Genomic DNA, 13,746 nt, shown 5'->3' on the forward strand with positions numbered 1-13,746 from the left:
AATGTTGTAAAGGTGTAAGTCGAAATTCTGTCCGTGTAACGCTACGCTATTTTTAATCATTGTAAGTTATGTTCAACCTTTTTAATTTAATGTCTCATAGCTAAGTTATTATTATGCTTATTTAAATCGAAGTAATCATGATGTTGGGCTAATTACTAAAATTGGGTAATTGGGTTTTGTACCATAATTGGGGTTTGGACAAAAGAACGACACTTGTGGAAATTAGACTATGGGCTATTAATGGGCTTTATATTTGTTTAACTAAATGATAATTTGTTAATTTTAATATAAAGATTTACAATTGGACGTCCCTATAAATAACCATATACACTCGATCGGACACGATGGACGGGGTATTTATATGTACGAATAATCGTTCATTTAACCGGAGACGGGAATGGATTAATAGTCACTAGAATTATTAAAACAGGGGTGAAATTATGTACAAGGACACTTGGCATAATTGATAACAAAGTATTAAAACCTTGGGTTACACGCAGTCGGTAACCTGGTGTAATTATTAAACAAAGTATTAAAACCTTGTTACAGTTTAAGTCCCCAATTAGTTGGAATATTTGACTTCGGGTATAAGGATAATTTGACGAGGATACTCGCACTTTATATTTAAGACTGATGGACTGTTATGGACAAATATCAGACGGACATATTAAATAATCCAGGACAAAGGACAATTAACCTATGGGCATAAAACTAAAATCAACACGTCAAACATCATGATTACGGAAGTTTAAATAAGCATAATTCTTTTATTTCATATTTAATTTCCTTTATTTTATATTTAATTGCACTTCTAATTATTGCACTTTTATTTATTGTCATTGTATTTAATTGCACTTTTAATTATCGTACTTTTTAATTATCGCAATTTTATTTTATCGCACTTTTATTTATCGCAATTTCCTTATCGTTATTTACTTTACGCTTTAAATTAAGTTATATTTATTTTTATTATTTTACATTAGGTTTTAACTGCGACTAAAGTTTTTTTTTTAAAATCGACAAACCGGTCATTAAACGGTAAAAACCCTTCTTTATAATAATAATATTACTTATATATATTTGTATTTTTGTAAAATTAAAACTAATATAGTGTTAAGCTTTGGTTAAAGATTTTTCCCTGTGGAACGAACCGGACTTACTAAAAACTACACTACTGTACGATTAGGTACACTGCCTATAAGTGTTGTAGCAAGGTTTAAGTATATCCATTCTTTAAATAAATAAATATCTTGTGTAAAATTGTATCGTATTTAATAGTATTTCCTTGTAAAATTTAATAGTATTTTATACCCCTTAGCTTTAACATCAAGTATTTTTGGCACCGCTGCCGGGGACTTAAAATCTAGCTTAAAAGCCGAAAGCGCAACGCTAAATATAAAAAAAATGATTTTTATTTTTAGTTTACTTTTATAAAAAATACGCTTTTGTAAAAATACGTTTTAAATATTCAAAAATATAAAAAAAACAAAAATATAAATATTTTTAAGAGTTTGTTAAATATATAAGTTTTATAAAGTTTCTTTATTTTTATTTTAGTTTCTAAAAATATAAATTTTATTTAAATATTTTGTAATTATATAAATATTTAAAACAGAATTTAAAACAGAAAAAAAAAATAATAAACTCTCGGGCCTGCTACTGTAGCAGCCCGTAACCTGGCCCAAAATCCAAGCTCATGCGATCGCATGAGCCCGAAGGCATATTTTCATGCGATCGCATGAGATCGTCTGACACGCCACAGTTTACCCTAATTCAGCATTTATTACGGGTATTATTTATTATTATTAATTTAAAACCCTAATTAGGTTTTTAATATTTAATTAGTTAGTTTAGATTTTAATTAATTTATGTATTTAGGTTAATTAGTTTAAATAATTTATAAAATTAATACTTTTATAAAATAAATAATATAAAATAATATTTTTATAAAAATTGTACTTTTTACAACTTTTAGTATATTTTTATATTTTGTCCCTTTTTATTTGTTTTTAGCGTATTTTTTATATTTTTCGCTCGTATTTACTTTTAAGTCATAATTTTTGCCATAGTTATTTTTTTACTTCTAGATTTTTAGTCTTTGCCGTAAAATCCCTTAAGTGCTTTTTCTTTAGACTAAGATTTAGGTGCTTTAGAATTTTGTGACGCCTTTTTAAAGTTTTAGTACCTTTTTATGATATTGCCATTTGGGATATAGTTTTACTTGTAAGCTTTAATATTTTTAGACGCAACTTTTAATTTTTAGTTTTTAGTTCCTTTTTAAGTTTCGACGCCTTTTACCTATGTATCAATTATCACTTCAATTAGTAATCTCAATTTGCAATTTTAATTTTAAGTTAGTGATAATAATAAGATTGGGTTAGTCGAGTGTTTTACAGTTTTATAGTCATTTTTTTTTCTTTCTTATTTTTCGACGCCTTTTATTTTTCAACCCTTTTCTTTTTCGACCTTTTTCGACGCGCTCTTTTTCTTTCTTATTTCTCGCCATTCTAGTTTTATGACATAGATTTTTATTCTACTTCTTATCTAAATTTCTTAAAATTACGAAAATTTATTTTAAGTGGTTAAATTGATAGACATCAAAATTTTCTGGTTCGTAGTAATAGTTGGATTTGTACGTGGACCGGGTTATTCGAGCCAAACAGTACTCAATTATATTGAGACCAAACGAATCCTGCCCCTCTGCTGCATCTTTTGGCTATTCGAAACGTGGGCAAAATCAGAAAAGTCTATTAATTGGATAACTTATATAATTTTTCTTTCCTTTTAAAAACTAATAGGATATTCAGTGAATACACCGAGCAAGACGTTCACCACCTTTTGTACGTTCACCACCTGTAACTCGATCAAGACATCTAGCTAATATTGTCGCCGTTGATTTTTCTTTAGAATCGTCATCCAGTCGACCAAGTACTCCAATTCAAATTTCCGATAATCCATTTTTTGAACCCGACCTCATAATTGAGAATCCGGAGAATATTCAGGGACGATTCATAGATCCTGAACCATTAATTTTTCCTCCGGAACCACCAATCATTCAAACAGAGATTGTTGAGGAACGAACCATTAAATTAGAATCCTCTAGTGATTCAGATTCCACCAATTCAATTATGGAGAATCTGGAACCTCTAAGTATGGAAGACCGAATGAGAGCTAAACGCACTGGCCAAGGTCACGCAATTACTCATCCAGACATTAATGCGCCAGATTATGAAATCAAAGGACAAATTCTACACATGGTGACTAATCAATACCAATTTAGTGGTGCGCCGAAGGAAGATCCAAATGAACATCTTCGTACCTTTAATAGGATCTGCACACTATTTAAAATAAGAGAAGTTGAGGATGAACAGATATATCTCATGTTATTTCCCTAGACTTTAAAGGGAGAAGCCAAAGATTGGTTGGAATCGTTACCTGAAGGGGCGATTGATACATGGGACGTTTTAGTTGAAAAATTTCTTAAACAATTCTTTCCGGCATCTAAAGCCATAAGACTTCAAGGAGAAATTGTTACGTTCACACAGAAACCAAATGAAACTCTATATGAGGCATGGACCAGATTTGAAAAGTTATTAAGAGGATGTCCGCAACATGGTTTAGACACTTGTCAAATAGTAAAAATATTCTACCAAGGATGCCACATCACTACAAGGAAAGACATCGACATAGCAGCTGGTGGTTCTATTATGAAGAAAACCGAAACTGATGCTTATAAAATTATTGATAACACTGATTCCCACTCACATGAGTGACACCAAGAAAAATATATCGTTATATCATCTAAAGCAGCTAGAGCCGATTCTAGCCATGACTTAGATTCCATTTCCGCAAAGATAGATGCTGTCGAGAGACGAATGGAAAAGATGACTAAGGATATACACTCAATACGAATTAGTTGTGAGCAGTGTGGAGGATCACATTTGACAAAAGATTGTCTCATTATTGAACTAACAATGGAACAAAGAGAGAATATTTCATGCATAAACCAAAGGCCTGGAAATAATTATCAGAATAATTATCAACCGCCAAGACCAATTTACAATCAAAACCAGAATTATAACCGAAATATTCCATACAACAATCAACAAGGTCCTAGCAATCAACAAGTATCCAATAATACTTACAATCAGCAAAGACCTAATTTTCAAAACAAGCCACCACAAACCGATGATAAAAAGCCAAATTTAGAAGATATGATGACGAAGCTAGTTGAAACTCAAACGCAGTTTTTCACATCTCAAAAACAAACCATTGAACAAAATGCTCAAGCATTTAGAAATCAACAAACTTCTATTCAAAATTTGGAACAAGAAGTAAGTAACCTAGCAAGGTTAATAGGTGAAAGAAAACTGGAAAGTTTACCTAGTAATACAAATGCTAACCCCCGAAATGAAACAGCTAAAGCCATTACCACAAGAAGTGGTACAACACTTAAACCACCTGAAATACCTGTAATTCCTGATGAAGCTATTCCTACTCCACAAGAACCACAACCTGAACAAGACAAGGAAACAGAACCGGTAGTTGAAAAGGTTAATGAAGATAACACAGTTAAGGCTAAACCTTATGTTAAACCATACCAACCACCACTTCCTTACCCAAGTAAATTGAGAAAAGAAAGACTTGAAGCCGAGCAATCTAAATTCTTGGATATGTTTAAACAGATAAATGTAAATCTTCCTTTCATTGATGTGATTTCAGGAATGCCTAGATATGCTAAATTCTTGAAAGATCTAATCTCAAATAGAAAGAAAATGGAAGAACTCTCGGCCGTTACTATGAATGCTAATTGTTCAGCAGTGCTGTTGAATAAGATACCAGAAAAACTATCTGATCCAGGAAGTTTCACAATTCCATGTTTTTTGGGTAGTCTTAGTTCAATAGAAGCATTAGCAGACTTAGGTGCTAGTATAAATTTAATGCCGTATTCACTATACGCTAAATTAGACCTTGGAGAATTGAAACCAACAAGAATAAGTATACAACTAGCCGATCGATCAATAAAATATCCTAGAGAGATAATGGAGAACATGCTAGTTAAAGTTGGTACTTTAGTATTTCCAGTAGATTTTGTTGTTCTGGACATGGAAGAAGATTCTCAAGTTCCTCTCATATTAGGAAGACCATTCTTAAACACGGCTAAAGCAATGATAGACGTGTTTGGTAAGAAACTGACCCTAAGTATAGAGGATGAGAGTGTTACCTTTTTAGTTGATAGAGCTATGCAACAACCGCAATCTGCAGATGATACATGTTATTATATTCAAACTATAGATTCACATGCAGAATTGTTAGAAGAATTTCCAGAATTACAAGGAACAGGAGAATGTTCTTTAGGAGAAGGAACTGAACCAATTGATGAAACTGAAATGTTAGCTACACTAATTGCTAATGGATATGAACCAACAACAGAAGAAATTCAAATGATAAAAGAAGAAGACAGATATCGATATAAATTATCGATAGAAGAACCTTCGACATTAGAGTTAAAGCCACTTCCAAACCATTTGGAATACGCTTATTTACATGGTGAATCTGAATTACCTGTAATAATATCGTCTTCTCTTACTGAAAATGAAAAATCACAACTCATTTCTGTGTTGAAAGCTCATAAACCAGCCATTGCATGGAAGATTCATGATATTAAAGGAATAATTCCTTCGTATTGCACACATAAAATCCTTATGGAAGAAGGTCATAAAACGTATGTGCAACGCCAACGAAGACTAAATCCTAATATGCAAGATGTTGTTAAAAGAGAAATTATTAAACTGCTAGATGCATGTTTAATTTATCCAATTTCTGATAGTCCATGGGTAAGCCCAGTTCAATGCGTGCCTAATAAGGGTGGCATGACTGTCATTACAAATGAGAAAAATGAGCTTATTCCGACTAGGACTGTAACAGGATGGCGTGAGTGTATTGATTATAGAAAATTAAATGATGCCACCAGAAAAGATCACTTTCCCTTACCTTTTATTGATCAAATGTTGGAAAGATTAGCCGGAAACAGTTACTATTATTTTCTAGATGGTTTTTCCGGATATTTTCAAATTCCAATAGCACCAGAAGATCAAGAGAAAACCACGTTCATGTGCCCTTATGGTACTTTTGCTTACAAACGCATGCCATTTGGACTTTGCAACGCCCCTGCAACCTTTCAAAGGTGCATGATGGCGATTTTTCACGACATGATAGAAGAATGTATGGAAGTTTTCATGGATGACTTTTCAGTCTTCGGTGATACATTTGAATCATGTCTAGTGAATCTTGAACGAATGCTTATTAGATGCGAACAATCAAATCTAGTACTTAATTGGGAGAAATGTCATTTCATGGTTAAAGAAGGCATCGTTCTTGGACGTAAAATTTCAAATGAAGGAATTGAAGTGGATAGAGCTAAAGTAGATGTAATTGCTAAACTTCCACATCCCACCAATGTTATAGGAGTTAGGAGTTTTCTAGGGCATGCCGGTTTTTACCGACGTTTCATAAAAGATTTTTCTAAAATTGCCACTCCTATGAATAAACTCTTAGAAAAGGATGCTCCATTCATCTTTTCAGATGAATGCATTAAATCTTTTAATATTCTTAAAGAGAAACTCACTAATGCACCGATCATGATAACACCAATTTGGAATCTACCGTTTGAACTTATGTGTGATGCAAGTGATTTTGCAATGGGAGTCGTTTTAGGACAAATGATTGAAAAACGATTTCAACCTATATATTATGCTAGTAAGACATTACAAGGAGCACAAACAAATTACACAACTACTGAAAAAGAACTCCTTGCTATTGTCTTTGCTTTTGACAAATTTCGTTCATATCTCGTTCTAGCAAAAACGGTGGTCTATACCGACCATTCTGCTCTTAGATACCTATTTTCGAAACAAGATGCTAAACCAAGATTAATCCGTTGGATCTTACTCTTACAAGATTTCGATATTGAAATCCGAGATAAAAGAGGAGCAGAAAATCTCGCCGCTGATCATCTTTCTCATCTTGAAAATCTCGAATTAGAAGTTCTAAATGAATCGGCCATACAAGACAACTTTCCTGATGAATATCTATTGAAGATAGATTATAATGAAATTCCATGGTTTGCAGACTATGCAAACTACTTAGTATGTGGATTCCTTAAAAAAGGATTGTCGTACCATAAACGAAAAAAATTCTTTAGTGATATAAAACACTATTTCTGCGAAGATCCACATTTGTTTAAAAGTTGTCCCGATGGAATAATACGCCGATGTGTATTCGGAGATGAAGCTTGTAAAATTTTGAACCATTGTCACACAGGACCAATAGGAGGGCATTATGGGCCTCAACTAACAGCAAGAAAAGTTTACGATGCTGGATTCTATTGGCCTACAATTTACAAAGACGCGCGCCTTCTTTGCAAATCCTGTGATGCTTGTCAAAGGGCCAGAAAAATAAGTCAACGTGATGAAATGCCACAAAATTTCATTCAAGTATGTGAAGTATTTGACATTTGGGGTATTGACTTTATGGGTCCATTTCCAAAATCTCATAATAATCTCTACATTCTCGTTGCCACTGATTATGTATCTAAATGGGTGGAAGCACAAGCTCTCCCAACTAACGATGCACGAGTTGTAGTCAACTTTTTAAAACGTCTTTTTGCAAGGTTTGGAACACCGAAAGCTTTAATAAGTGATCGGGGAACTCATTTCTGTAATAATCAACTTCAGAAAGTTCTCAAAAGATATGGAGTAACTCATAAAATCTCCACTGCTTATCATCCACAGACAAGTGGACAAGTTGAAAATACCAACCGAGATTTAAAACGTATTCTAGAGAAAACCGTAGGATCAAATCTGAAGGAATGGTCCATAAAATTGGAGGATGCACTCTGGGCTTTTAGAACAGCCTATAAAACTCCAATTGGAACCACACCTTTTAGACTCATTTATGGAAAAGCATGTCATCTTCCAGTAGAAATTGAACACAAAGCATTTTGGGCTTTGAAGACATGTAATCTTGATTTACATGAAGCTGGACGTCTACGATTAAGTCAATTAAACGAATTAGAAGAATTAAGACATGAAGCATATGAAAATTCGTTAATCTATAAGGAAAGAACAAAGAAATGGCATGATAAAAGAATCAGAAGTTCAAAAGAATTTAAAGAAGGAGACAGAGTTCTTCTTTTCAATTCACGATTCAAGCTATTTCCTGGAAAATTGAAATCAAGATGGTCTGGACCATTCATAGTCAAAAGAATTTTCCCATACGGAATAGTAGAATTAATAAATTCAAATGGGATTGAATTTAAAGTTAATGGTCACAGAGTTAAACACTACATAAATAGTCCAATGGAAGTTGACAACGAAGTTAATCACAATTTCAACACCACAGCTAACTAAGTGTGGGGAGAATCAAGTCTTTTAAAGGATAATATGTATTTCTGTTAGAGTTAGATTTTCTGTTTTCGTGTAGTTCTCGAAAATGGAACCCGAATGGTCTTTCCCTAGCAGACCCTAAAGAACTAGTCTTCTCCCCCCATTCTGAATTTTTATTTTTTTTAGGTTTTTACGAAATGAAGACTTCCTGTGAATTAAACCATGGTCTAATGCTACACACTTTGATTACTAAACGTAATAATGACACACTTCCAAGTGAAATAGTATCATTAATCAGAGGTAAATTGGACGGAGTAAGAAAAGAATCCAGATGCGGAGATAATAAGTTACAATTTGGTAAAGGAAAATCAAAATCCGCAGCGAAAAGGAGAGCACGACACCTTGAAAAATGTCACAAATGCGGAAAATGGTCACACGAAGGTAAATGTTCAAATAATCAAACCTATTCAAACACCGAATTTGTTACTTTATGCAGAGATGGACCGTTCATATGTTTAGAAGAAAAAACATTAAATGCTCGAGGTTACGCCTATGTAGCCATGGAAAACCAATTAGTCCGACTATCTTATGAGTGGACTAGAGCATATCACTAAGAATACTATTTCACAGGTAAGTTTGTACAGTTTTTATTTTTATTTTAAATTTTTTTTAACCTTTTGATAATAAACGCTAATTTGTTCGCTCTAAAGTATTAAATTGGTATTCGATAAAATTAGGTCTTGCGACCGAAATTATTGATATCATTTAAAAATTTATTACATCACTGCGAAATTTAACGTTTATTCTTAAGGTATAAATATCTTTAATCAATCAACCCAAAATATTTCAAAAATTCGTCATGAATTAAATTAGGTCATGGAACCGAAATTACTTTACCGAAAAGAGGGGCGCATATTTTTTATAATATTTGATTGATTAAAGTGGGATAAAAGCCAAAAAGATTTTTAATTTTATTTTTACCAAGTTTTTAAAATTAATATTAAAATAATATTGTAAACTTGTTAAAAATTAATATATATTTAAAATTGTAAATATTTGAAAAAATTAATATTTTTAATTAAGTTTGGTATGAATTTTAAATTTTATGCATTTAAGTTTGGAGTGAATTTTTAATTTTTAAAATATGAATTTTTAATTTTATGCATTTTAAATTTAAGTTTGGTGTGAATTTAAAAACAAAAATTTACTTTATTTCGCTAAGTTAAAAATATGATTTTTTAAAATTCGTCGTAAGTTGAAGACTAGGTCGTTGAACCGAAATTGCTTTACCCGAGGGAGGGACGAGAACTTTTATTATCATTATTTTTAATCTTATTGAATTAAAGTATGCCAAAAACATTTAAAAAAAACCCAAAAATCTTTACTTTTAAAAACCGCGCTTTAAATTGATAAATTTTAAAATTTTGTCGAGGGATGGACTAGGACAATGATCCGAAACACCCTCGCTCCTAAAGGAAAACAAATTTTTAAAATTTTATTAATTTTATGTTTTATAAAGTATAAGGTTTTAATAATAAAAAAAAGGGTGAAAGCACTGTAGCCGGCACCCCATGCGATCGCATGGGGTTTACACACCAACCTCATGCGATCGCATGAGGCTGGATTTCTGGCCAGATCAAAACTCTCAGCGAGCTGTTCTGTCTCCATACCACAATACACACACATAAACGAAAAACACTCAAAATCCTCTCAAATTTTATCATTTTTCTACCGTAATTCATCAAATTTTTTGCTCTAATCATGCCTAGATTCTCATTCTTCAGTAAAAAGGTAAAAATTACACCCCTAAACTCTATAAATTCCTAGTTTTTGTGATAATTACTAATATTTTACCTAATGCAATTTTATTAATTTCTAGTGTAATTAGTGTTAAATTGTTAGTATTTTATGCATGTATAACCTAGATTGATGCTATTTAACATGATTTGAAGCCAAAAACTTCAAAAATTTTAGAAATCTAGGGTTTGTGTTCTTGAGCAATTTGGGACTTTTGATATAAACAGGTTATGGCCGATTTTTGTCATGAATTATTGCTAAATTGAGTAATGTAACATGTTTAGGTAGTTAAATGATCCAAACATTGATCCTAAACATGATTTTTGGAGATTAAAGTGGACGTTTTAGTCCAAAATTCATGAACTTGATTAATTTGATATAATTCTCAATTGAGACTTGTTTAATTGTTAGTAATGACTATTTTGACATGTTATTTGAGTAAAATGCTTATGAACTTTGTCTATATTTTCATATGTGCTTATTTGAAAAAGTGTAGAATTGTGAAGAATTGTGAAAAATTGTGAAAATGTGTATAAGTTTAATTTTGATTTAACATGTTATTGTGATTATTTTAAATTGTTATTTTGCTAACACTAATGCATACTTGGATGTACAAACTTTGTGTTTAATGTGTTTTGCAGAAAGCCGATACTGGAGGTTCAGGAGCATCATCATCTAGACAGCCTGCTCCAGCTCCAGAACTAGAACCAGAAATGCAATATGAACCTGAACAACAACCACAACAGGAACCACAACATCAACCTGAACAGCACGTACCTTATTATGATCCGCTACAGTTACCTAATGAATTGACAGTATTTCCACCGCATCCGCCTGTCGAATACCCAACAATTCCGGAACACACGTTACATCCTAATATGAGATTCGATAGACGATGGAGAGATTACCCATCATATCAAAGTAATAAGTTCAAATTAGTAACAAAAGAGGTAGAGGTGTGTAAGACCCAAATATTTATTGTACATAATGTATTTATGGTGTACGATGCGTGTATGAAGGGTACGTGTTGCTTGCTCGAACGAAGGAAACTGGACGTTGTCTGAAGTGACAAGGTGTGTACGTATCTTTTTAACCCCAAATAAATTTGTGTTGATGTTTCAAAGCCTTACCATTGGAAAGGAAATCTTATTACGTTTCCAACGATATTTGATTCATCAAAAACGGAGCTACGGTCAAAAAGTTATGGCCAAAACAAGTTTCTGAAAACTGACCTGTAGGTTGGAGCGGCGCTCCACCTTTCGGCGCTGCGCGCCGAACCCGTCTGATGCAATTTTCAGCTTTTTTTAAAGGTTTAAATGAAGGGTACTTTGGTCTTTTCACTTGGGGTCGATTTGGGGTCATCAAAGCTGATCAAGAACTCCATTGGAGCTCATTTCTCACCCACACAAACACTCTCATCCACATATAGAGAGAGAGGAAGGGTTTTAGAGTGAGAGAGCTTGAATTGGAGAAGAAGGAGCTTGAATTGATCAAAGTTTCGGGTTTTAAAGTTGTTCACCTCGTTCCTAGCTACGTTTTGGTTGTTGTGGTAAGTTCTAACTCCGAATTTCATTGTTTGATTTGATATTCAAAGTTAGGGTTTGAACTTAAATTGTTAAGAAACCCATTTAAACTCATGAAGTGAGTTCAGTGATGCTAGTAATCGGGTTTATTGTTAGTGTTGGTGGATTTTGGGTTGGTGAACAAATTGGCCTTGATTAGGACTTGTAATTGGGTTTAATCACTAGGTTTAGTGATTATGGAAGTGTTGGAACACTTTTAGGTGTGTTTGGTTGACTAATTTTGACTAGAGTCAAAATTAGGGTTTGGTGATGATTATGACCCAATTATCGATTTAATAAGGTTTATAAACTTAAAATGGATTAGTTGAAGTATAAAACTGGGTTAAATATGTTTTGGTGTCAAAACTTGTAATTGGTGAGATTTTGACTTTATGGGTCAAAATTAGGGTTTATGGGGGATTTTGAGAACGATAGGTGTTTAACACTTGTGTTCGGGTTTAATTGGCATATTAGGACCATTCTCACTTGTGTTAGTGATAATTGGTTAGTTTGGGCACGGTTGTGCTTGGAAGTGCATTTGGGTCGAAATTGCACTAAGTGTTATTTTGGGTTGTTTGTAAATCCACTCTAAGTGTGATGATGTATTTGTGAAAATGGAATAGGTACTTTCCATTGACGAGTTGCGGATTATTCGGTGGCATTCTTCAAGGCGACAAGGTGAGTGTTAATATCCTATATGCATATGTATGTGTAGGATGGGTGCGGGTCGGGTGAAGTGGTTCTCGGTTATAGAGCTCACTTCACATATAGGTGGATTTGATGGACTTGTGTATAGGTCCAATTGGCACGGTTGTGCGTTTTGGTTGACCACCTTTGGCGAGGTGCACACTTTGTGTGTACGTTATCACATGAGTGTGTGATGTGGATTATATAACCCCAATGGCGAAGGGTTAATATTGTGAGTGGAGAAATTATACATGTATGTATATGGTATATTTATTTGTAAGCTATGGTGTGACCCACAGAGCCGGGAATGCCATAGTGTGTGTGTGTGAATGTGCTATGATGTGAACCACGGTGCCGGTAGCATCGTAGTGCATGTTTGAGATGTGAACCATGGAGCTGGTAGCATCGGAGTGTGAACCACGGAGCCGGTAGCACTATAAAATGAGGTGTAAACCACGGAGCCGTTAGCACCAAAGTGTGAACCACGGAGCCGGTAGCACTATAAAAGAGTATGACTCACATGCGTAGTGACGTGAACCACGGAGCCGGTAGCGTCGTAGCATTGCGTACGGTGTGAACCACGGAGCCGGTAGCACCATGACGCGTTTATGGTTAACCATATAGTTGTTTATGTATATGTTATGATGTATCGTATTATGTTGTTGGATATTGTTAGCATGTTAAATATTGAATACGTATAATGTTGTATTGTCGTGATGTAGCTAACCCTCCGGGTGTAGCTTATTGGCATTGTTCACATCGTTGCTGGTGAACTTATATTTTGTTGATATATCTTTAGCTCGTTGCTTAGTGATCTTACGGTATGCTTAGACTAGCTTGCCTTTATGCTTGGATGCTCCGGTATGCGGTATTTGGTTTTGTGTGGCGTGTCCATTTTATGCATATATATGTATGTAGTATATTCTCACTCACTAAGCGTTAGCTTACCCTCTCGTTGTTTACCTTTTTATAGATTTGCATGGATTCGGTGGCTCGGGTAAGCGTGGGACTAGTGGACTCGCGTAGTTGCTTTAGAAGCCTTGCTTTTGGATTGATTAGGATTGGGTAGCGTATCCCCAATCGCCATGCTCGGCTTTATTTTGTGTTAAAAGTCGTGTGGTCGAAAACTTGAAATTGGTACTTAAAGGGTAATTTGGGCATATGTGGGCCCAGTGTCGTAAAACCCTTTTTATTAATGGAACGTGTTAGTTTTATCTATTACAATATGTTGTGAAAACTGTTTAGTCTAAATGTGTCGGGAAGTGGTCAAACATTTTCGCATTTGGGACCTTTTGGGACAGCAGCCTGTCCAG

General features: G+C 33.9%; 1 non-coding gene across 1 annotated transcript; it reads right to left on the reverse strand.

The window, feature by feature from the left end:
• Window positions 1-3,512: 3,512 nt before the first annotated feature.
• LOC139869475 (small nucleolar RNA R71) lies at window positions 3,513-3,619 on the reverse strand. The gene has a single exon (XR_011766083.1). It is a non-coding gene; the product is annotated as a small nucleolar RNA R71 (small nucleolar RNA).
• Between the last annotated feature and the right edge of the window lie 10,127 nt (window positions 3,620-13,746).

The sequence above is a fragment of the Rutidosis leptorrhynchoides genome, chromosome 9 (genome assembly GCF_046630445.1).
Source record: "Rutidosis leptorrhynchoides isolate AG116_Rl617_1_P2 chromosome 9, CSIRO_AGI_Rlap_v1, whole genome shotgun sequence".
Classification (NCBI taxonomy): domain Eukaryota; kingdom Viridiplantae; phylum Streptophyta; class Magnoliopsida; order Asterales; family Asteraceae; genus Rutidosis; species Rutidosis leptorrhynchoides.